This window comes from Panicum virgatum, chromosome 8N (assembly GCF_016808335.1).
Source record: "Panicum virgatum strain AP13 chromosome 8N, P.virgatum_v5, whole genome shotgun sequence".
NCBI classification, from domain to species: Eukaryota; Viridiplantae; Streptophyta; class Magnoliopsida; order Poales; family Poaceae; genus Panicum; species Panicum virgatum.
This window is the reverse complement of record NC_053152.1, coordinates 10,553,617-10,574,938: the sequence shown is the minus strand read 5'-3', so window position 1 is coordinate 10,574,938 and position 21,322 is coordinate 10,553,617. Positions and strand designations below refer to the sequence as shown.

General features: G+C 55.2%; 1 long non-coding RNA gene across 5 annotated transcripts; it reads right to left on the bottom strand.

Annotated features, from left to right (window-relative positions):
• Nucleotides 1–231: 231 nt before the first annotated feature.
• On the bottom strand, nt 232–20,885 carry LOC120686489. 5 transcript variants are annotated; one of them, XR_005680210.1, is made up of 6 exons: nt 20,469–20,885; nt 3,209–3,342; nt 2,937–3,024; nt 1,667–1,737; nt 707–1,059; nt 232–518 (listed from the first exon to the last, which is right to left on the bottom strand). It is a non-coding gene; the product is annotated as an uncharacterized LOC120686489 (long non-coding RNA). The 5 variants fall into 5 exon arrangements; XR_005680209.1 differs by having other exon boundaries at nt 3,216–3,342; XR_005680208.1 differs by having other exon boundaries at nt 3,209–3,322.
• Between the last annotated feature and the right edge of the window lie 437 nt (nt 20,886–21,322).

The following is a 21,322-nucleotide window of genomic DNA, read 5'->3' as shown; positions in this document are numbered from 1 at the left end:
GATTGACAAATAGCTTATCCATCAATCACCTATTCCAGTCATCCAACATCCACCTATTGCCCCCTGTGTTCTTCGCTGTTAATGGTCCCGGTAGTTTATTGTTGCATGACTGTTGTTAATTTTTTTTATCAAAGACACACGGGCGCACTAATGGTCTGCTGACAAGTTAGTTTAGGGCTATTTTTTTGTTCTGTTGGAGGCCTGCTAATGTTGCCGGCCCAATACATCACATTTGAGCCAAAGAACTACATATTTTTATCAACTGGAGTGTAAATAAAGCATCCCAGAAAAAATTACAAGTTTTTTTTTGCTAGAAAATAAATTTACACTATTTTTTTTTCAAAACTACTTTGATGTCAACACAAAAGTCAATAATTACAACAAACCAAATAGTTACAATCTTTTTGGGCTTACAAGAAAGTTACAATTACAAATTTCTCCTGATCCATCTTCATACCAAACATGAAAATAAAACCGATGCTCCAGCTATCTAGTCTCACATTCTCTTTGTCCCCACCCTGAGCACATAATAAAAAAACAAACTGATGTGTTAGTGTGGAGAACAAAGAAACCAAATATTTCCAGCTTTATTTTGGTATATTGCATGAATATGCACAGAAATAACAATCTACCCCGAATTAAACATACATTTCTGTTTAAAGAACACATTGAAAAGGGCTCAAGGGGAAAAAACTACACATTGTACCTTGTTTTGTTGTTAAGATATGAGAGACAATCTCTTATCAGCTCTGCCTTGTAGCCGGCGAATGCACTCTGCATATTCACACAATATACCAGAAGAGATTGATCTTGTAGCAAAGTTGTGTTCCCCTAAGAAGTTTAAGACTTTTAATAACCTCATCTGACTCACCAAATTAATGATAAAGGCACATGGTAAGCTCAAAACTGGAATAATATATTTTTTTACACTATAACCATCTTGGTAAAAAGAAAAATAGAATTCCAACTAAAGATATCTTCTTCTATTCAACAGCAGGTGGTGCTTGGTTTCATGCTGTTGGATCTCTCTGGTGGAAATCCTAATTGCCTCCTTTCAGCCTACAAAAGGATAAAAAATATTTGTGAAACTACAGTAGATGTACACAGCAATAAAGTTATATTTTAAGTTTTTAACTAGTTGTCAAATGACTCAAAGCGGTAGTTTTGTCAAATGACCCAATGCATCACATTTGAGCTGAAAAACTGCATATTTCTATCAACTGCAGTGTAAACAAAGCATCCCAAAAAAAAAGTTACAAATTTTTTTTGGCTTGACAATAAATTTACAATAACATTTTTTCAAACCCATTTTGATGCCAACATAAAAGCTAAAAATTACAACAAACCAAACAGTTACAATTTTTTTGGGGGCTTACAAGAAAGTTACAATTTCAAATTTCTCCTGATCCATCTTTACATCAAACATGAAAATAAAATTGATGCTCCAGCTATCTAGTCGTCACATTCTCTTTGTCCCCACCCCGAATACATAATCAAAAAATAAACTGATATGTTGGTGTGGAGAACAAAGAAAGCAAATATTTACTGCTTTATTTCTGTATATTGCATGAAAATACACAGAAATGACAATCTACCCCAAGTTAAACATACATTTCTGGATAAAAAACACATTGAAAAGGGCACAAGGAAAAAATACACATTGTACCTTGTTTGTTGTTTAAGATCTAAGAGACAATCCCTTATTAGCTCTGCCTTTGTAGCTGGCGAATATGCACTCTACATACAGTGGCGGAGCGTGAGATAAAATTAAGGGGGGGCCAATTTGTGAAGGCTCAAGCTCAAAGAGCCAACATGCCGCACCGCAGGCAAGCTTTAAGTGTCACATGTCATGGCGCCCTAGAGCGCAATGGAGAGAAAGCTTGGCGATGGTATTAGATAAGTATGCGTGAGGCATCAAATAATATAAACCTAGCTACCTAAGCTTTTGAGGGTAGCAATTAGCATAAAAATCAAGTTATCACCAAAAACTATGAATCTATGAACTTGCAAGGTTAAGTTTTAGAAAAGAATCAACAAAGGGACTAGTTGTAGCCCCTTAGGAGCCCTGTGCTCTTCTTCCTATGTCCAGGCGACAGTGCCCAGCAAGCTCCGCAGCCGGTGAGGTAGCAACAGCTAGCGAATACAATAAAAAGAGAGCGTCGCGACACATTATCCAGCAATCACAGTCAAACGATGCAAAATGCAAGAAAAGCAATAGACATGATTGCACGTGGTCCTCTCTGGATAGTCCTGCAAGATCCATGAATGAACTCGGATACGTGAGTTGCTTGTAATAAGCGGACTACCAAAATAAACCAAAGCCTCGTAAATTCTTTGGGAGGAAGGGTAGCCGGGGCCCAGGTTGGCCTCCAAGAGGCTCCGCCAGTGCTACATATTCATGTAGAGGTGCAAATGGGTCCCCCTTAGGGTATCCACTGCCCCTCTTTAGTATAAAAATTTGTTATAGTTTCTCAAAATGAACTTCCACTTTGAAAAAACTAGTACAAACTTTTTAACTAAAGAGGGAAGGTGGATACCCATAGGGGCGCCTATTTGCACCCATATATTCATGCAATATACCAGAAAATATTGATCTTATAGCAAAGTTATGTTCCCAAGATTCAAAAAAATGTTATTAAACTTTATTTAGTCGAGATTAAACTCTAAACAAAAGCCTAACGTCTATGTTTAATCTACGTTGACCCTACGTTTAACCTTCCTAGCACTAGTCAAAAGGCTAGCGCCTGCCTGGTGCCTAGCGTTTACTTGAACATTGTATCTTCCCCTAATAAATTTAGTTCTTTTAGTAACCTCATCTCACTCACCAAATTAATGATAAAGACGCATGGTGAGCTCAAAAGTGGAACAAATTATTTTTTTACACTATAGCCATCATGGTAAAGAAAAAAAAATCGAATTCCAACTAAAAAAAAAACCTTCTTCTATTCAATAGAAGGTTGTGCACTTGGTTTGTTGCTACTGGGTCTCTCTGGTAGTAATCCTAGACAGTTTCCTCCTTTCAGCCTACAAAAGGATAAAAAATGTGAAATTACAGTAGATGTTTTCAACAATAAATTTACATTTTAACTGCTTCTTGTCAAATGACTCAAAGCGGTAGTTTTGAATGGGATAACTGAAAGAGAAGATGTATAAATTCATGACACACTAGTATGCAACAGAATGCAAATTTCAAGAGGCAGCCACATACCAATTACCTCTCATAGGAACAGGACTAAGAAGAGCACCGAGAAGAAGGGCTCCATAGCCTTGATGGTCTATGTGAAGGAGACAACCACGTGCCCCAAACTCACATTGGTGAAAACTGAAAACATTTGCCATCATCTGGATCAAAGCAGGATCCGGCTTTGTATTAAACGAAAACAACAGAAGTTCACCATTAATTCACACCAAACTAAAAAAATCCTAGCATCAGTCAAATATAAATCAAGTCTGACACTAACACACCATCAATGCTTGGAACAAACAATTTTTACTGTTCATTTGTGCATAGTGTCGGGTATCACGATTAGGGACACCCTAATCGGGGTACTAAGATCGCCTTAAAACGCAAAACACAAAGGCCCACGGCCTCCTTCCAATCTGAAGGAAAGGATTCAAAGAAGTACAGCGTGCGGCCCATTCGCATCCCCCTCGAACCCGCGGGACGATCTCCGCCTCGCTCGAGGGTCCCCGTCGAGACCCCTCGGCTGCGTCCCGCATCTCCGACTCGCTCGAGGGTAGCGCACCTACCCTCGAGCGGGCAAAACATCTCCGCCTCGCTCGAGGGTAGCAAACCTACCCTCGAGGGTGTAATTCATCTCCGCCTCGCTCGAGGCCACCTCTCGGCATAAGGGACAAACGGCCCCGCCACTCAACCACTCGCCGTACGGAGGCATTAAAAGCCAGCCACTCCTCCACGGCTCCCAGGACGGGCGGCGTCGGGCCGCCATTCCCACAGTGGATGTGACCGGGGTGTCATCCGCCGACTTCAGTCACCGCTCCGCCATCCCGGATGCTATAGCAGCACTGTTGGACCTGCGACGCGAGACAAGACAGGCTCTGCACTGCATCCGTTACTATTCTGCCTACACTGACCAACCGGACCTGCCTCCCGCTGAGGAAGGGGTCCGGCGACGTCACGTGCCCTTCAGAGAGGGGCGCTCAGTACACACGCGCGGAGTCCCGGACCTCCCCCCTTAAGGGGCCCGGGACCTCCACGTGTCCCCCGGACCTTCTAGTGCGCGTGACCGCGCTCCGACCAAGGGGTCCGGGACCGTGCACCCCGCTACCGCTACTGCTGGTGCGTGCAGGACCCAAGTCCGCAGGGCCCACCGAACGCCACCGCGCCGTATAAAGAAGACCATACACCAGCGACGACCACGCCGCCCGCAAGGACGGGCAGGACGCCGGCACGATCTCCGCAAGACCAAGGACGATACGCACGCCCAACGCCATGCCCCACAGTGTACTTTCTACAGTATCCGACCAGTGTACCCCGCGATTCGGGGAAAACGACGACTTCCACGCCCACTCATGTGCGCCGCCCCTCCTTGTGACTATAAAAGGAGGAGGCGGGCCCTCGGACTCTCGCTCTGACGCTCAGAGGCTCAGACACACACTCTCTCTCGAAGGACGCTCAGACGCTCCCAGACGAGATCCATCATTTCCTACGCTCCGGCATCCCTATTCGCCACGTTCAACCCCTCTTCTAGCAGAGACCGGGGAGCCTTCCTCCCTCTCTCGCCTCGCTTGTACCCCCTACTACAAACACATCGGGTGCAAGATAATACAGTGCTCTCGCACACCCCTTTTGCTGGACGTACGGCCCCGCGGCCGGAACCAGGATAAACCGTGCGTTACTGTGTTGCCTCTTGCATCATCATCTGGGACGAGGAAATACGCAGCATTTACTAGTTGGGATCCAGGCCCCCGGATCGGGACACCGACAGTTGGCGCGCCAGGTAGGGGCTCTGCGTGACATTTTCTCTCTTGTTCCCATTTTGATCTCCAGGGATGGCAGGCAGATCCAGCCCATACCCTATGGGCGTTTCGGATCCGCTCCCAGCGGGATTCGTGATCTGGTTCGGGAGTCTCGAGTTCAGAGCGACCGGCAACGGTTACCTCATGCAGCTCCTCTCGCCCAGACGCAACCTCGTCGCTCCGACACCACCAGCCCAGCGCAACGGGCTTTCGGGCCACCGTTCGCGACAAGCACGCGCGGAGCGGCGCCATGCGGCACGCCACAGCTCCCCCACGTGGGTTGAGGCTGGCATGTCGCAACCCAGCATCGTGCCCAACGGGGCCATCGCCTCATCATCACGTGCCTCGGCGTCATCTGCGCCGACACTGTTATCTGCTGCAGCGCCGGCGCCTCCCAGGGGGGGCTCGACCTCGCCTTCGCCCTTCCCCTTTGGGATGCGCAGCACTGCCGCTCACACCTACGCCTCTTCGATCAGCACTATCTTCACCAAGCATGAGGATCTGCCGGGTCATCATCTTCTGTCGATCCGCAGCCTCATCGCATCGTCTCCTGACGAACTCTATCCCGAAACGGCGAGCTCGATCGCCGACGACGTCAACTTCTTCATGAACAACTTCACGGCCAAGGAGGCCGAGGACTACTCCGGGGTTTGCGACCCCGACGCTCTCCCCTCTTTCCAGCTGGTGACGGCTTACTGTCTCGCTTGCTCTGAAGACTCCAGCGAGGGGGATTTCGATCCTTCCCGGGAGTGCTTCATGGTCCAGCTTGCGGACGGGCAGGACGACAACACTCCGGGTGATGACGGGAATGGCGGGGCAGACGCGCAGGCGATCCAACCGGCGGTCCCGCCTGCAGCCCCCTCTTCTTCGTCAAGCTCGGCGGCGCGGCAAGCACAGCTGGCACAGCTCAAGGAGCTTCAAGCCAAGCTTGACGAGCAGCGTCAGCAAACCCAGGAGCTGCGCACCGCACTCGAGCAGCAGCGTACCGCGCGCGGCGCACACGCCCAGGCGGCGGGACGTGTTGCCCGGGAGCGCATCCTGGCCGACGACAACATCGATAAACCCCTAGAACTGAAGACGGCCAGCGAAAAACTCGTCGCTGCGGCCTATCTGCTCCAAGCTATGCCCGAGCCATCGACGCCTTCGGGCCGCAACCTGCACCGTGAGGCACAGGAGCTCATCGAGCAAGCTGCCGTGCAGCAGGCCGAGAGTTCTGCGTCTCGTATGCGCTCGAAAGCCCCGGAGCAGCCTGGCGGGACTGCGCACCAGGACCGCGAGGTTTCTGTGCACACGCCACCAGCAGGGAAGGGCAAGGCAGCCGTGGCGCCCGGTGCGAAGGCACCCTCGGTGCACGAGAGCGTCGGCAGAGTTTCCGTAAGGGAGCAAATCCGTGACACGCGCGGGCATGTCGGTGACAGCGACGCCCGCAACATCATTGACGGTAGGAGGTACACCCCTCGACGGGGTGGACGCTTCGACCCTGAGCACGACAGGGGTGAGTCACCGGAGCCTCCGGGCACCCGGGTGTTCAGCCGGGAAATCCGAATATCTTTTCCCCCGCGTTTTCGACAACCCAACACCCTCGTCAAGTACTCGGGCGAGACTGACCCTGCAATCTGGCTCAACGACTACCGCCTAGCGTGCCAGCTAGGCGCCGCGACGGAGGACGCGGTCATCATCCGCAACCTTCCTCTTCACCTTACTAACGCCACACGAACGTGGCTTGAGCATCTGCCTGCGGATCAGATCCACAACTAGGCCGACTTAGTCCAGATCTTCGTGGGAAATTAATAGGGCACATACGTGCGCCCTGGGAACTCCTTGGACCTCAAAGGGTGCCGCCAAAAGCCCAACGAGTCCCTGCGCAACTACGTGCGGCGCTTCTCCAAGCGATGCACCGAGCTCCCCAGCGTCACCCACGTCGAGGTCATCAACGCCTTCCTCGAGGGTACGACGTGCAGGAACCTGGTGCATGAGCTCGCGAGAAGCCGTCCGACCAACACCAACGAGCTGTTCGACGCTGCCACCAACTACACCGCCGGTGAGGAGGCTGTTGGTGCCATCTTCGACGACAAGTCGAGCAAGCGCAAGGACGATGCGCCCGCGGAGGGCAGCAACGTCAAACCCAACGCCCCCGCCAAGAAACAGAAGTGGGGGAGGAAGGGAAAGAAGTCGGTCCCACCAAACCAGCGCGAGTCGAGGCAGGCAGAGGACTCCGAGGAGGCCTTCGCTGCCGCCCCGGACCGCAAAGGACCTCGAGGCCCCCCTCGAGGCGGTGGTGGCCAGTTCGACGACATGCTTAAGAAGCCGTGCCCTTACCACAAGGGCCTGATCAACCACACTCTTGAGCAGTGCGAGATGCTCAAGAAATACTACAACCGCGTCGCGCATCGTGACGAAGATAAGAAGAAGGATGCGGACGACAAAGGTGGAGATGACGAGTTCCCCCCAGTGGAGAACGTCTTCTTCATCTTTGGAGGAGCAACGACAAACATGACATCTCGGCAACGCAACCGTGAGCGCCGGGAGGTCTTCTCCGTCACCAAAGCCACGCCATCCTACCTCGACTGGTCGAAGGACACTATTTCCTTTGGCCGCGAGGACCACCCCGACTACGTCCCGCATCCGGGACGGTATCCACCCGTTGTCGATCCCATCATCGGCAACACCCGCTTCTCCAAGGTGCTCGTGGACGGAGGAAGCAGCCTCAACATCATGTACGCCCACACCTTGGAGCTCATGGGGATCGGACTGGACAAGCTTCGCCCCAGCAAGTCGCCATTCCATGGCGTTGCACCGGGGAAGCGCGTCCAACCCCTCGGCCAGATCGATCTGCCTGTATGCTTCGGCACAGCAGCCAACTTCCGCAAGGAGTTACTCACTTTTGAGGTGGTGGGGTTTCGAGGATCCTATCATGCCATCCTTGGCCGTCCTTGCTACGCCAAGTTCATGGCCGTCCCCAACTACACCTACCTCAAGCTAAAGATGCTGGGTCCAAAGGGCGTCATTACCATCGGCTCTTCGTTCGAGCACGCCTACGAGTGCGACGTCGAGTGCGTGGAGTGCGCGGAGGCTCAAGCAGAGGACGAGGCCCTCGCAGCCACCCTCGACAAAATGGCAAGCGAGGCCTTGGACTCCACGCACCGACACACCGGGAGCTTCGAACCCGCCGAGGGTATCAAGAAGGTGCCCCTTGACCCGAGCCACCCCAACGACAAGGCGTTGCAGATCAGCGCCACCCTTGACGGCAAATAGGAAGTGGTGCTCGTCGATTTTCTCCGCGCCAACGCTGACATCTTCGCGTGGAGCCCCTCGGATATGCCTGGCATACCGAGGGAGGTCGCCGAGCACTCCCTTGATGTCTGACCAAACTCCAAGCCGGTGAAGCAGCGCCTGCGACGCTTCGACGAGCTCAAGCGCCGTGCGATCGGCGAGGAGTTGCAGAAACTTTTGGCGGCCGGATTCATCAAGGAGGTATTCCATCCCGAATGGCTAGCTAATCCCGTATTAGTATAGAAAAAGACTGGAAACTGGAGGATGTGTGTAGATTACACTAGTTTAAATAAGACATGTCCGAAGGTTCTCTTTGCCACAAATTGATCAGATTGTAGATTCTACTGCGGGATGCAAACTTCTATCATTTCTTGATGCTTACTCCGGTTACCACCAAATCAAGATGAAAGAGTCCGACCAGCTCGCGACTTCTTTTATCACACCTTTCGGCATGTACTGCTACGTTACGATGCCCTTTGGCCTCAGAAACGCCGGAGCCACATACCAGCGATGTATGCTCCACGTTTTCGGAGACCATCTCGGGCGCAGCATAGAGGCATATGTCGACGACATCGTTGTAAAAACTAGGAAGGCGGACGACCTGGTTGCCGATCTCAGGGTCGCATTCGATTGCCTACGGGCCAAGGGGGTAACACTCAACCCCGAGAAGTGCGTGTTCGGGGTGCCTCGAGGCATGCTCTTGGACTTCATCGTCTCCCAGCAGGGCATCAAACCCAACCCTGACAAAGTCTCGGCCATCACTCGGATGGGACCGATCCGAGACCTAAAGGGGGTGTAGAGGGTCATGGGATGCCTAGCGTCCCTTAGCCGGTTCATCTCGCGTCTCGGCGAGAAAGGCTTACCCCTGTATCGACTCTTGAGGAAAACCGAACGCTTCACGTGGACCCCCGAAGCCCAAGAAGCCCTCAAAGGGCTGAAGGCGTCGCTCACTCGCGCCCCCATACTCACGCCACCCACGGACGGCGAGCCCCTCTATTTGTACGTAGCTGCGACTACCCAAGTGGTCAGCGCGGTGATCGTGGTCGAAAGACAAGAGGAGGGCCATGCTCTGCCCGTCCAACGGCCGGTGTACTACATCAGCGAGGTGTTGTCTGAAACTAAGACACGCTATCCGCAGATTCAGAAGCTGCTCTACACAGTGGTTTTGGCTCGGCGTAGGTTACGCCACTACTTCGAGGCCCATCCCGTCACCGTGGTCTCGCCTTTCCCTTTGGGAGAGATAGTCCGCAACCGGGAAGCCGAGGGTAGGATTGCCAAATGGTCCGTGGAGCTGATGGGAGAAACCCTTACCTACGCTCCCCGCAAAGCGATCAAGTCCCAAATTTTGGCCGACTTCGTGGCTAAATGGACGGACATTCAGCTACCCCCACCACAAATCCAGGGCGAATGCTGGACTATGTACTTCGACAGGTCGGTGATGAAAACCGGCGCCAGTGCCGGCCTCCTCTTCATCTCACCCCTCGGAGAACACATGCGGTACGTGATACGCTTGCATTTCCCTGCATCGAACAACATGGCGGAGTACGAGGCCCTCCTCAGCGGCCTCTGCATCGCCATCGAGCTTGGCGTCAAACGCCTCGACGCGCACGGCGACTCTCAACTCGTCGTCGACCAAGTGATGAAAAAATCTAGCTGCCACGACCCAAAGATGGAGGCATACTGCAATGCAGTGCGCCACCTCGAAGACAAGTTCGATTGCCTAGAGCTCAATCATGTCCCGCGCAAGTACAACGAGGACGCCGACGAATTAGCCAAGATCGCGTCGGGGCGAACCACTGTCCCCCCGAACATCTTCGCTCGCGACATCACCAAACCCTCCGTCGAGTTCAAGGATCCGACGGAGCCAGGCCCCTCGTCCGCTGGGCCCTCCGGCGGGAAACCCCCCGGCGGACAAGGTCGAGCCCATGGACATTGACTTCAGGACTACCTCCGCAGACGAGGCCGAGGCAATGGAAGTTGACGAGGCCCCCACTCCGCATGATTGGCGCGTCCAGTATCTCGACTGGATGATTCGAGGGACCCTACCCTCGAACCGTGCTCAGGCACGGCGCCTTGCCAGGAGGGCCAAGTCCTTCGTTCTAATCGACGACGTGCTATACAAGCGCAGTCCCTCGGGCGTCATGCAGCGATGCATCCCCGTCCCCGAGGGTAAGGAGCTGATCCGCGACATCCACGCCGGCATCTGCGGCCATCACGCTGCGCCACGCACCCTCGTGGGTAACGCGTTTCGGCAAGGTTTCTATTGGCCCACCGCGGTCGCCGACGCCACAGACGTCGTGCGGACCTGCGAGGGTTGCCAGTTCTACGCTCGAAAGATACACCTCCCGGCCCATGCACTGCAGACTATCCCTATCACGTGGCCGTTCGCCGTGTGGGGACTGGACCTCGTCGGTCCGCTGCAGAAGGCGCCCGGGGGCTTCACACACTTGCTGGTGGCGGTTGACAAATTCTCCAAGTGGATCGAGGCTCGACCCATCGGCAAGATCAAATCCGAGCAAGCAGTTCTATTCTTCAACGACATCGTCTTCAGGTTCGGGGTCCCGAACTCGATCATCACCGACAACGGCACCCAGTTCACAGGCAAGAAGTTCTTGGTGTTCTGCGACAGTTTCCACATACGCGTGGACTGGTCGGCTGTGGCACACCCACAAACGAACGGGCAAGTGGAGCGTGCCAATGGCATGATCCTCCAAGGATTGAAGCCAAGGATCTTCAACAAGCTGAACAAATTTGGCCGGAGGTGGCTCACGGAGCTACCCTCGGTCATCTGGAGCCTGAGGATGACCCCAAGCAGAGCCATGGGCTTTTCCCCGTTTTTCCTCGTCTATGGTGCCGAGGCCATACTCCCCACTGACTTGGAGTACGGATCGCCAAGGCTCAAGGCATACCAAGATCAACAAAACCAGCGAGCTCGCGAAGACTCGCTGGACCAAGTGGACGAGGCTCGAGACGTGGCGCTCCTCCACTCTGCGCACTACCAGCAGTCTTTGCGAAGGTATCAAGCGCAGAGGGTCCGGCGCCGAGATCTCAACGAAGGGGGCTTGGTGCTGAGGCTTCGACAGGACAATAGGGGCCGCCACAAGCTCTCACCTCCATGGGAAGGACCGTACATAATCGCCGAGGTGTTAAAACCCGGCACGTACAAGCTGGCGAACGACAAAGAAGTCCTCACCAACGCTTGGAACATACAACAGCTACGTCGCTTCTATCCTTAGAATTTCGAACTTTTCGTACATTGTTTGTGTCCGCATTTTCAATTTCCCGAAAATAATAAAGAAGCACGCTTTGCTTGTATATTTTTGGGAACCTTCCGAACCCTCGAGGGCTCAGATGCGCACGAACATTGAGGTACGCTTGGCTTTACCCTCGGCAAAGCCAAACCTCCCTCGGGGGCTACTACGGGGGGAACCCCCGAACGTCCCCAAAAATCGCCAATGTTTTTTCGAAATACTTCCGTCTCGACCCTTAGCTTCTCATATCCTTGGAAAAAATGGACGCGAGGCGTAAGCAATTACGGTACGGGGCTGGCCGAGTCGTGGGGCCGCCAACGCCTCCGGGATACGGCACCCCCCTCACCACCCTACGCCTACGTTGCTTATGAACGTGAAATTCCTCACAGACGTTTATCTAAGTCGCATACGAGAACACGGAAATAAAGTAAAGAAAACATAGGCTCGAACGCACAAGGCCTCGACGGGCCACACAATCGATTTAACGAATTTCTCATATATTCATAAAATGCGATTACAAAAGCGCGACTATGATATGTTCACTAATCTATTTACATGGGCTTCGAGGCCCAAATTTTCTACAGGCTACCATCCCCCCTTGCTGGTCTTCAGTGGCGTCGAATTCGGCGATGGGAGGGATGTCTGCCTCGAGCTTCTCGGTGAGGACGGTGGCGAACTCCTCCGCGGCTGCGTCGGCTTCGTCCATGACGGCCGACGCGGCGTCCGCATCAGCATCATCGGGAACGACGTACCCCGACGACACTCTCTGGAGATCCATGAGGTAGTGTGTCGAGGCCACGGCGAGGGCCCGCAGGACACCGAGACAGAAGGTGCTCTTGGCGTGTTCGGCAATCCGGCCGCCTAGAGCGCACAGGCGGCTGAACACCGAACTACCCGAGACGGCACCCTCCCCCTCGAGCTCTTGACACACGCTCACGGCGATTTGCTCCAGCTCAGCAAACTCCATCTGTGATGCCGTGAGCGCAGTGTGGACTGCTTCCTTTGCCGCGGACTCGTCCGCCACTTTCTGCCTCAGCTCTGGACAAAGGAAATCAATGTAAGCTACGAAAAGAAACAAATCGACGAAAACTCGAAGATACTCACCCGTGATGTTCCTCTGCGGCCTCTTCGAGCGAGGACAAGGAGGTCTCCTTCTCCCTAAGAGCGGCCCCCATGTTCTGGAGGGCCACCTCCTTCCCCTCGAGGGCCTCGCCCATTTCCCGGAGGGTCCCGGTGAGCGCAGCTATGGCCACCTCCTTGTGGAGGAGCTCGGTCTTTTGCGGCTCGAGCGATGTTCCGAGGCGCTGTAGCTCGGCGCTCTGCGCCTCGGCTTCCCGAGCCTTCTCCTCGAGCGCCGTCCGGAGGCGTTGCAGCTCGGCAGCTTGCGCCTCGACCTCCTGGGCCTTCTGCTCCGCTGCCGCCCTCTGGATGTCCCGCTCACCGGCAACCCGCGCTAGATCCTCCTCCAGCGCCTGCTGACGCGCCCCCAGATCCGCCATTTTGGTGTCGGCTTCGATATTCTTGAGCACTAGCTTGGCATTGTGCTGCCCAAGCTGGCTCATCTAGGAGTACATCCGGGTCATCTCGGCGCTCTTCTCGCGCGAGAATTCCCTCAGCCGCTGCAAGAGGAAAGACGTGGGTAAAGACACGTTAAAGTTAGACCGAATCCGAGCAATTTTCGGGGGGAAATATTTACCTGGCTGACCTGGTAATCCGCATTCTGATGGAGCTGGAAGGCGCGGTCGAGGGCTTGCAAGATCTCACGACCAACGCTCATCTGCGCGTTCCAGGCCTCCTCCTCCTCTTGCTCCTTGCGGAGAAACTCCGAGGGGGCCCAAACAGGACGATCGCCCCGTGATGGGGCCCCTCGGATGTCCCTGCCTCGAGCACACTCGCGCTGGCCAATGCGAACTCGGCAATGTGCGCGGCGGCGCTTGCCGCAGCATCGGGGTCGATGTCCATCGAGTCCCCGTACTCCTCGCTGCTGTCCGGCAGCTCCACCACCACCGCCGCGCACCCTTGCGGCGTTGGCGCGGGCACCACCGCGACGGTGCCCTCCTCCCGGGCCTCGGTGGGCTCCGAGACGGGGGCTCCCTCTGCCCCCGGCGCCCTTGGCGCCGTCTCCTCCTCTGTGACGCCCTCGCCCTCGGCCCTCGGGGGCTCGAGGATGAGGGTCTCCTCCTCTGCTTGGTCGGCGGGGCGCTCCTGCGCGCCCCCGCCGGTCTCTCCTCCTGTGTCCGGTCGGGCGGCGCTAACCGCATCGCCCGGACCGGCCTCGACTTCAGTGACTGCCAGGACGGCGTCATCCACGCCGCCCCCGACCAGTCTCCTCGGTGTCGGCAGCCTGAGCGGCTGTTTCGGCACCGCTCTGGCCGTCGTCGCCCTCCTCCTCCTGTGCCCGAGCTTGCTGCGCCGCCTGGGCCCCTCGAGCCATGGCCTCCCGTAGCTTCGCGGCTGCCGCCTCGAGGTCCACGGCAAGCAGGGGCTGCGGCGCCGTGTGCGGCGTGCTGCGTGCCCCGGTCTTGAGGGCCTTAGCCGGGGCGAGCTGCACCGCATCCTTGGGGCCGGCCCCGGGGCTGGAAATCAAGGAACACGAGTTGGGGACAATAGGATCAAGAAATCCACCAAACACACAACAAAAACGAAACCCAAGTTTACTTACCCTGATCGAGCGCTCAGGCTTCGCTTCCTCGTGGCGCTTCTTCGAGCCCGCGGCACCATGCCGCCCCTCGAAGACTGCCCCGAGGGCGCCCCCCTCGTGTCGGCCTGGTGACTCGAGTCTGCCAGCACGGACGGCTCCGCGCCGCTGTAGCCTCGCCGCCACGGATCAGCACCTGGGACGGGGGCGTCTCCTCACCGGCTGCCGGAGGCGACGGCTCCCGCTCCGCACCCTCGAGGGATGGGCCCGCCGATGGCTCCGCCACGACCCTTGTCACCTCCGGCGCCGCCGGCTCCCCCTCGTCATCGTCCCACAGGTAGAACGGTGGGGGACTCGCAACCTCCGCCGCCTCATCGCCCCTCAGAGCATGGTCCTCGGCGCCCGAGGCCTCCTCCTCGTCCTCCTCCGAGGACTCGGGCGTGGCGGGCCGCGTCTTCCCCTCCGCGCGAGCAATCTTGCACGCCTTGTCGTGCTTCGCTTTCCTTTTTCTCCTCCTCTCAACCTTCGCCTCTGACGCGTCCTTCCACCTTTTCATCTTCTCCGCGTGGAGACGGTTGATCAGGCGTTGTTCCAGGACCGGGGGCTTCAAGGTGCCGCACCACAACCCCTGCAAAGCACGTCCGAGATGGAGTCAGGAAAAGGGGGCTACACAACACACAGCGGGCTCGAAATTAAAACTTACTAGAGAAATGTACCCCGTCTCGGGGCGCATCTTGATCCTCCAAAGATCCTCGGGATTTTGGGGGAACTCCGCCACCGCATACTTTGCCCTCCGGGCGGCGGTGGTGCGGGAGAGCAGCTTGAACGATGTCCTCGAGCCCTCCACCTAGCTCCCGGGGGTGAGCTGGAAAATCGGCAGGGCCCTCTCCACGAGAGGGATCACCCTCTGCCGGTGGAAGTTCGCGATGACGGCTGCCGCCGTCAACCCCTTCCTCGCCAGGTGCGCCAGCGCGTTGGTGAGGACTTCGAGCTTGTCCTGTTGCGCTGGGGTGACACCCCCCAATCCCACTTCGCTGGTCGCTCCCGGAGCACCCTGTTGGTGAACGCCGGGAGCGCGCCACGGTAGTTCCAAAGGTAGAACCACCCTCGGCTCCACCCGACGTTGTTTGTCGTCATCTTGCTGTGGATGTAGAGGTTCCTCCGGGAGTGACGCACGTGGAACGTCAGGCCGCCGGCGCGCGCGAACCGCCTCGGTTGGCCCCGCCCGCTCTCGACGAAGAGTTCGCCGCGGAACAGGTGGATCCAGAGATCCCAGTGCACCTCTATCCCAAGGTACCCCTCGCAGACGGCGACGAAGACCGCCGCCTGCGAGATGGCGTTGGGGCTGAAGTTGTGCAGCTCCACTCCGTAATAGTCGCACAACACCCTCATGAATCTGCTGACGGGGACGCCGAAGCCTCGCTCGTGAAGGCGCACGAAGCTCACGACGTAGCCTTGCGGGGGCTTCGGCTCGGTCACGTCCGGATGCGGGGAAATCCACGCCGGCGCCCCCGAGTCGGTGATCCGCGGCAGCAGCCGGTCGGCGACCAACTGCTCCAGGACCGCCACGGTGGCGGAGGACTTCCCCCACGGCAAAGGCTCCTGGATGTCCGACATTCCTTCGATTCGAGGGGGAATGTGGGAGCGAAGGCTCTGGGATGGCTAAGGTGCGCTTTCTCTCCCTCTCCTTCCTCTTCCTCCTTTCGCTCTTGGCTACGGGCTCAGGATGCAGGGGAGGCGGGGAAGGTAAAGTGGGATGGAGGCAAATAGCCAGGTGAGCCCAAACAACCCCCTTCTCTCTTCGTTTTTATCCACCACGACGGGCGGACTTTCCGCCACGACCCAAATCTACCGCATTGAATATGGTAGAGTTCGCTATCGCTGACGGCTGGGCCCCGCGACCGCGGAATCTCCCACGCGCGCACGCAACAATAATTGCGGCACGGTAACCGGCGGGCGCGGCGCGACTGTCGCACTGACCCATCCTCCAGCCGCCACCCATGCCGCTTCACCTACCCGAGGCTGTCGCCTGAACCGGGCCACGCCGCCCACCACCAGCGGGAGACCCGCGCGCGTGACTCGCGACTCTGCGTCGTTTTCGAATCAAGACGGAATATTCCTTCAGGGGTCCCTTTACAATCGAAGGAATCGCATTTCGAGGCCTTACTGATCAGGGGTTCGAAGTTTGGCCTTTCGGAGGTTCGACAGGCGCCCCAGATCACCAGAGTCAGGGACTGCAGGGATGTGCCATACAAGCTACCCTCGAACGCGGAGTTCGAGACATCCTGCGCAGTGTTCAAGGCCAGTCGAGGGTGCCTAGAAGGGGGATCCCATCGAGGGAGAGCATCGAGCCCTCGGACCCTATCGAATGGGTCCGAGCCCTGCCTAGCGAACCCTCGCGAGCGCTCTATGAGACGTGTCCATGGACCACGAGCCGACCCCTATCGAACGGGGCACGGACGTCCGCTTGAACTTCCCGCTAATAGCTCACCGAAGCAGCCAATGCTCGCGGCCCGGGCATGGGTAGCATGGTGCGCTTCACCCCTCCTCCCTACGGAAGGGCGACGAGGGTCGTAATCAAAGCCGATGGTTCCCCTGAACGCCTTCACGTGGGCCTGGGCTCGGGGGCTCCTCGCACACCACGGTTTCGATCGCACCCTCGAATAAGTCGACGACTCCCAACTACGAAGCTCCACGTGTGTAACCAAATCCTCCGCTATTTACGTGCGCTCTCCCGACGGATATGCTGAACGTCGGGTCGTCGTTCCAGCACTGAGAATGCCGAGGCCGGCTGAAAGAGTGCCGATGCCGGCTGAAAAAGACGCTGGACGGCCACCCCGGTGGGGCAACCCAGCGGGACAATGTTTATAGCCCTTGGACGAGCAGAAACTCTCCTACAAGGCCTCGGGGGCTACAACCGCGGGTGCACTGACGCGCCCCCGCGAAGGAGACTTCACACATATTCGAGGGTCGTAACTCTCTGTACTCCCCTATATCCTCGGTCATCCTCCCCGTAGAGGAGAAATGGGACTTTATTGTTCAAATACAAATAAAGATTACAAAGGGTTACCGGCGCGAAGCCATCGAAAGATACAAACACATTGCCACCTACGTGGCAATTTTCCCTGTCTTGGGGAGGAACGAGTGACGAAGAAAGGACACCGAGCCCCTGGCTGACTCAACGGCCAGGCTGCTAGGGATGCGAGGAGTAGCCCCCAGGCCGCACGGGTCCAGCGGGATACTCTCCTCGCAAGCTTTCTTCTAGCGTCTCCTCCATCAAAGACTCCGCGGGGGGTCGAGCTGGCGGACAGCGCCCTCCGCGCCGTCTCCCCAAGAGCAACCTTGTTGCCGGGGGGGACGATGCGAAGAACAGTCGCCGGACCTGGCGCCAGCACCACGGTCAGGCGTCTCCATCCCCCTTCAGGCTAAGGGACATCGCAGAAGCAGGACCCCACGGGCCCAATGCTCTTCTGCTAGTCCCACTGAAGCAGAGGGATGGTGCGCACGCCCTCTCTGGTCTTCCCCCACCGCTCGCAAGCATTCTTCTGGAGCCAAGGCCTGAAAAAGCTAGGCCACCCCATCTAGGGGCCGGCCACGAAAGGCAAAGGAAAACATTAAGACTTGGGTAATGCTAGAAGACAGAGCTGGGAGGTTGGAGAGGAAAGGGAACCCCATGACCCCTATTTATAGCTGCGCCGGGCACCAAGCTTCAAGCCTATCGAAGGGTGGAGGCTTAGATCGCCCGTGACAGCGCGGCACTCCACGAAGGAAAGATGCCTTCGGTCACCACGCCAAGACGCGACCAAACGAAATAAAGCGGAGCTGAGTCCCTGGACGCTTAGCGGAGCAGCATCAGCCTAGGCCGACCGCCCTCGAACGGCGCACCGCCAGGCAACCAGGGAAGGCAGGGCCAAGGCCCTGAGTGCGGGACAGTGCGACGGAAGTGCCAGCTGCCAAGCAGCAGACGCCGTCGTCACCCTGACCCCCCTCAGCACGCGGACACGTCTTGTCCTTGAAACAAACAAACAAAGAGGCGCGCGCCTCAAAGTACTCCCACGGGCGCACTACCCCGACCAGCGTGTTGTCACATCCTCCGGGCTGGCGCTCAGGCGCGTCTGGCGGGTGTGCGACCTTGACTGATCACGTCAAGGGGGGTAGTCGCCGAATCACCCTTTGGCCGAATCCCCTGACTCGACCAAAGCCTCGGGGGTTACTGTCGGGTACCACGATTAGGGACACCCTAATCGGGGTACTAAGATCGCCTTAAAACGCAAAACACAAAGGCCCACGGCCTCCTTCCAATCTGAAGGAAAGGACTCAAAGAAGCACAGCGTGCGGCCCATTCGCATCCCCCTCGAACCCGCGGGACGATCTCCGCCTCGCTCGAGGGTCCCCGTCGAGACCCCTCGGCTGCGTCCCACATCTCCGACTCACTCGAGGGTAGCGCACCTACCCTCGAGCGGGCAAAACATCTCCGCCTCGCTCGAGGGTAGCAAACCTACCCTCGAGGGTGTAATTAATCTCCGCCTCGCTCGAGGCCACCTCTCGGCATAAGGGACAAACGGCCCCGCCACTCAACCACTCGCCGTACGGAGGCATTAAAAGCCAGCCACTCCTCCACGGCTCCCAGGACGGGTGGCGTCGGGCCGCCATTCCCACAGTGGATGTGACCGGGGTCTCATCCGCCGACTTCAGTCACCGCTCTGCCATCTCGGATGCTGTAGCAGCACTGTGGGACCTGCGACGCGAGACAAGACAGGCTCTGCACTGCACCCATTACTATTCTGCCTACACCGACCAACCGGACCCGCCTCCCGCTGAGGAAGGGGTTCGGCGACGTCACGTGCCCTTCAGAGAGGGGCGCTCAGTACACACGCGCGGAGTCCCGGACCTCCCCCCTCAAGGGGCCCGGGACCTCCACATGTCCCCCGGACCTTCTAGTGCGCGTGACCGCGCTCCTACCAGGGGGTCCGGGACCGTGCACCCCACTACCGCTACTGCTGGTGCGTGCAGGACCCAAGTCCGCAGGGCCCACCGAACTCCACCGTGTCGTATATAGAAGACCATACACCAACGACGACCACGCCACCCGCAAGGACGGGCAGGACGCCGGCACGATCTCCGCAAGACCAAGGACGATACGCATGCCCAACGTCATGCCCCACAGTGTACTTTCTACAGTATCCGACCACTGTACCCCGCGATTCGGGAAAAACGACGACTTCCACGCCCACTCATGTGCCCCCCCCTTGTGACTATAAAAGGAGGAGGCGGGCCCTCGGACTCTCGCTCTGATGCTCAGAGGCTCAGACACACTCTCTCTCGAAGGACGCTCAGACGCTCCCAGATGAGATCCATCATTTCCTACGCTCCGGCATCCCTATTTGCCACGTTCAACCCCTCTTCACGCAGAGACCGGGGAGCCTTCCTCCCTCTCTCGCCTCGCTTGTACCCCCTACTACAAGCACATCGGGTGCAAGATAATATAGTGCCCTCGCACACCCCCTTTGCTGGACATACGGCCCCGCGGCCGGAACCAAGATAAACCGTGCGTTACTGTGTTGCCTCTTGCATCATCATCTGGGACGAGGAAACACGCAGCATTTACTAGTTGGGATCCAGGCCCCCGGGTCGGGACACCGACACATAGCGAAAGGCTCCACTAATCCTAAAAGTGACATTATCTTAGCATAGAAAATATTTTAGGACTAACATCTATATCATGTTAAATCCCACACTGTGCAAAAAAGATACAAGCTCGTACAGTAGAATCTACAAGGTCTCTACCCTTGTTTGGTAGAAAAAATTTGTAGTAAGTAGATCTAAATTACACAAGTTTCAATGTTATAATGTTGCCTAAATATTGTAAACAATAATTAATAATTAAGCTAATGACGTGCTACAATCCCAAACGATTACTAATTAAATCACACAACACATGCATCTCTGAACTGGCAAACAGTGAGAAAGACATAAATTCGAGTGTCAGACATATGAAAGGCTAATGTCTTATTGATTTTCTTATTAAAATGAGGGCTGAGGGATCTCACAACCCTATAGTCAATCAAAATTTATCCTTAGCAAAAACATATAAGGTTGCATATCAAGTGAAATCTAGGAATTAAGCTCAACAATGCAAGTAACGTAACTAGGTACCCCGCATGGACAAGACAAAGAATACTGTCAAAAATCATGCAAACAAGATATTGTTAACTAGTAAATTTAGTACAGACAGTTTGTTTCGGTCATGTCATTCCTAATCCCAAAGAGGAGGTACTAATAAAAAAGTATATCAGGTGGTATCATTTCAACAATTGTTAACTTACACAGTGGTCCACAGCAACAGCTACCTCCAAGCACCTTGCGAATGGTTGGATTCCATCAAACACCTGGTGCTAATCTGACACTCTTAGTCACCTCCAGATGCATTTCCTAGCTTTACTAACCGATGACACAAGTAAGAAAACATAGAAATTGATGAACACACAAATACACAAAATTTACACACCCCAAATCGAGAGGAATACCAGGCAACCTATAGAAACATAGTTCAGGCACCTCTCATTAGATCCCCAATTTTTTAGACCCTACAGAACTAGGTCGAACACAAACAAATTCCCTAATCCATCCCCACAAATCTAAACCTGAACACAAACCTACCTCAAATCCTCAAATTCAAACCACGTACTACCCCAATCGAACAATTGCAGACCTCAAATCAGACAAAGACCTACAACGAAGAGCGAACTAGAGAGATTGATGAGGGCAAAATAAACCATGACATGGTTGAATATTTTCATAGGGAGAACGAAGACCACATCAATGTTATGAATGATGACTCCTCAGATGATTAGCAAGAGCAGGGGAAGACTAATTTACGGGCACCCGTTAGTTGGCGTCCGTACGGTCGATTTTCCGACCAGATAAAATATTTCCATTTTTGGTAATTTTTTTGTTCTTTTCTGAAAAAGTTTTCCAGAGAAATTCTTCAGAGAGAGAAAAAATTGATGAGAAAAATTTTGAAAGAGAAATTTTGAGAACAAATTTCAAAAAGAAAATTTCATCCAAAATAAAAAAGTCAGGTAAAAAAACTTATGCATCCCCAGAAAAAATCTCGAGTAAAAAAAGTTTTGTAAAAAAATTTGAGAAAATTTGAAAAAAAATTGCATCCAGAACAAAA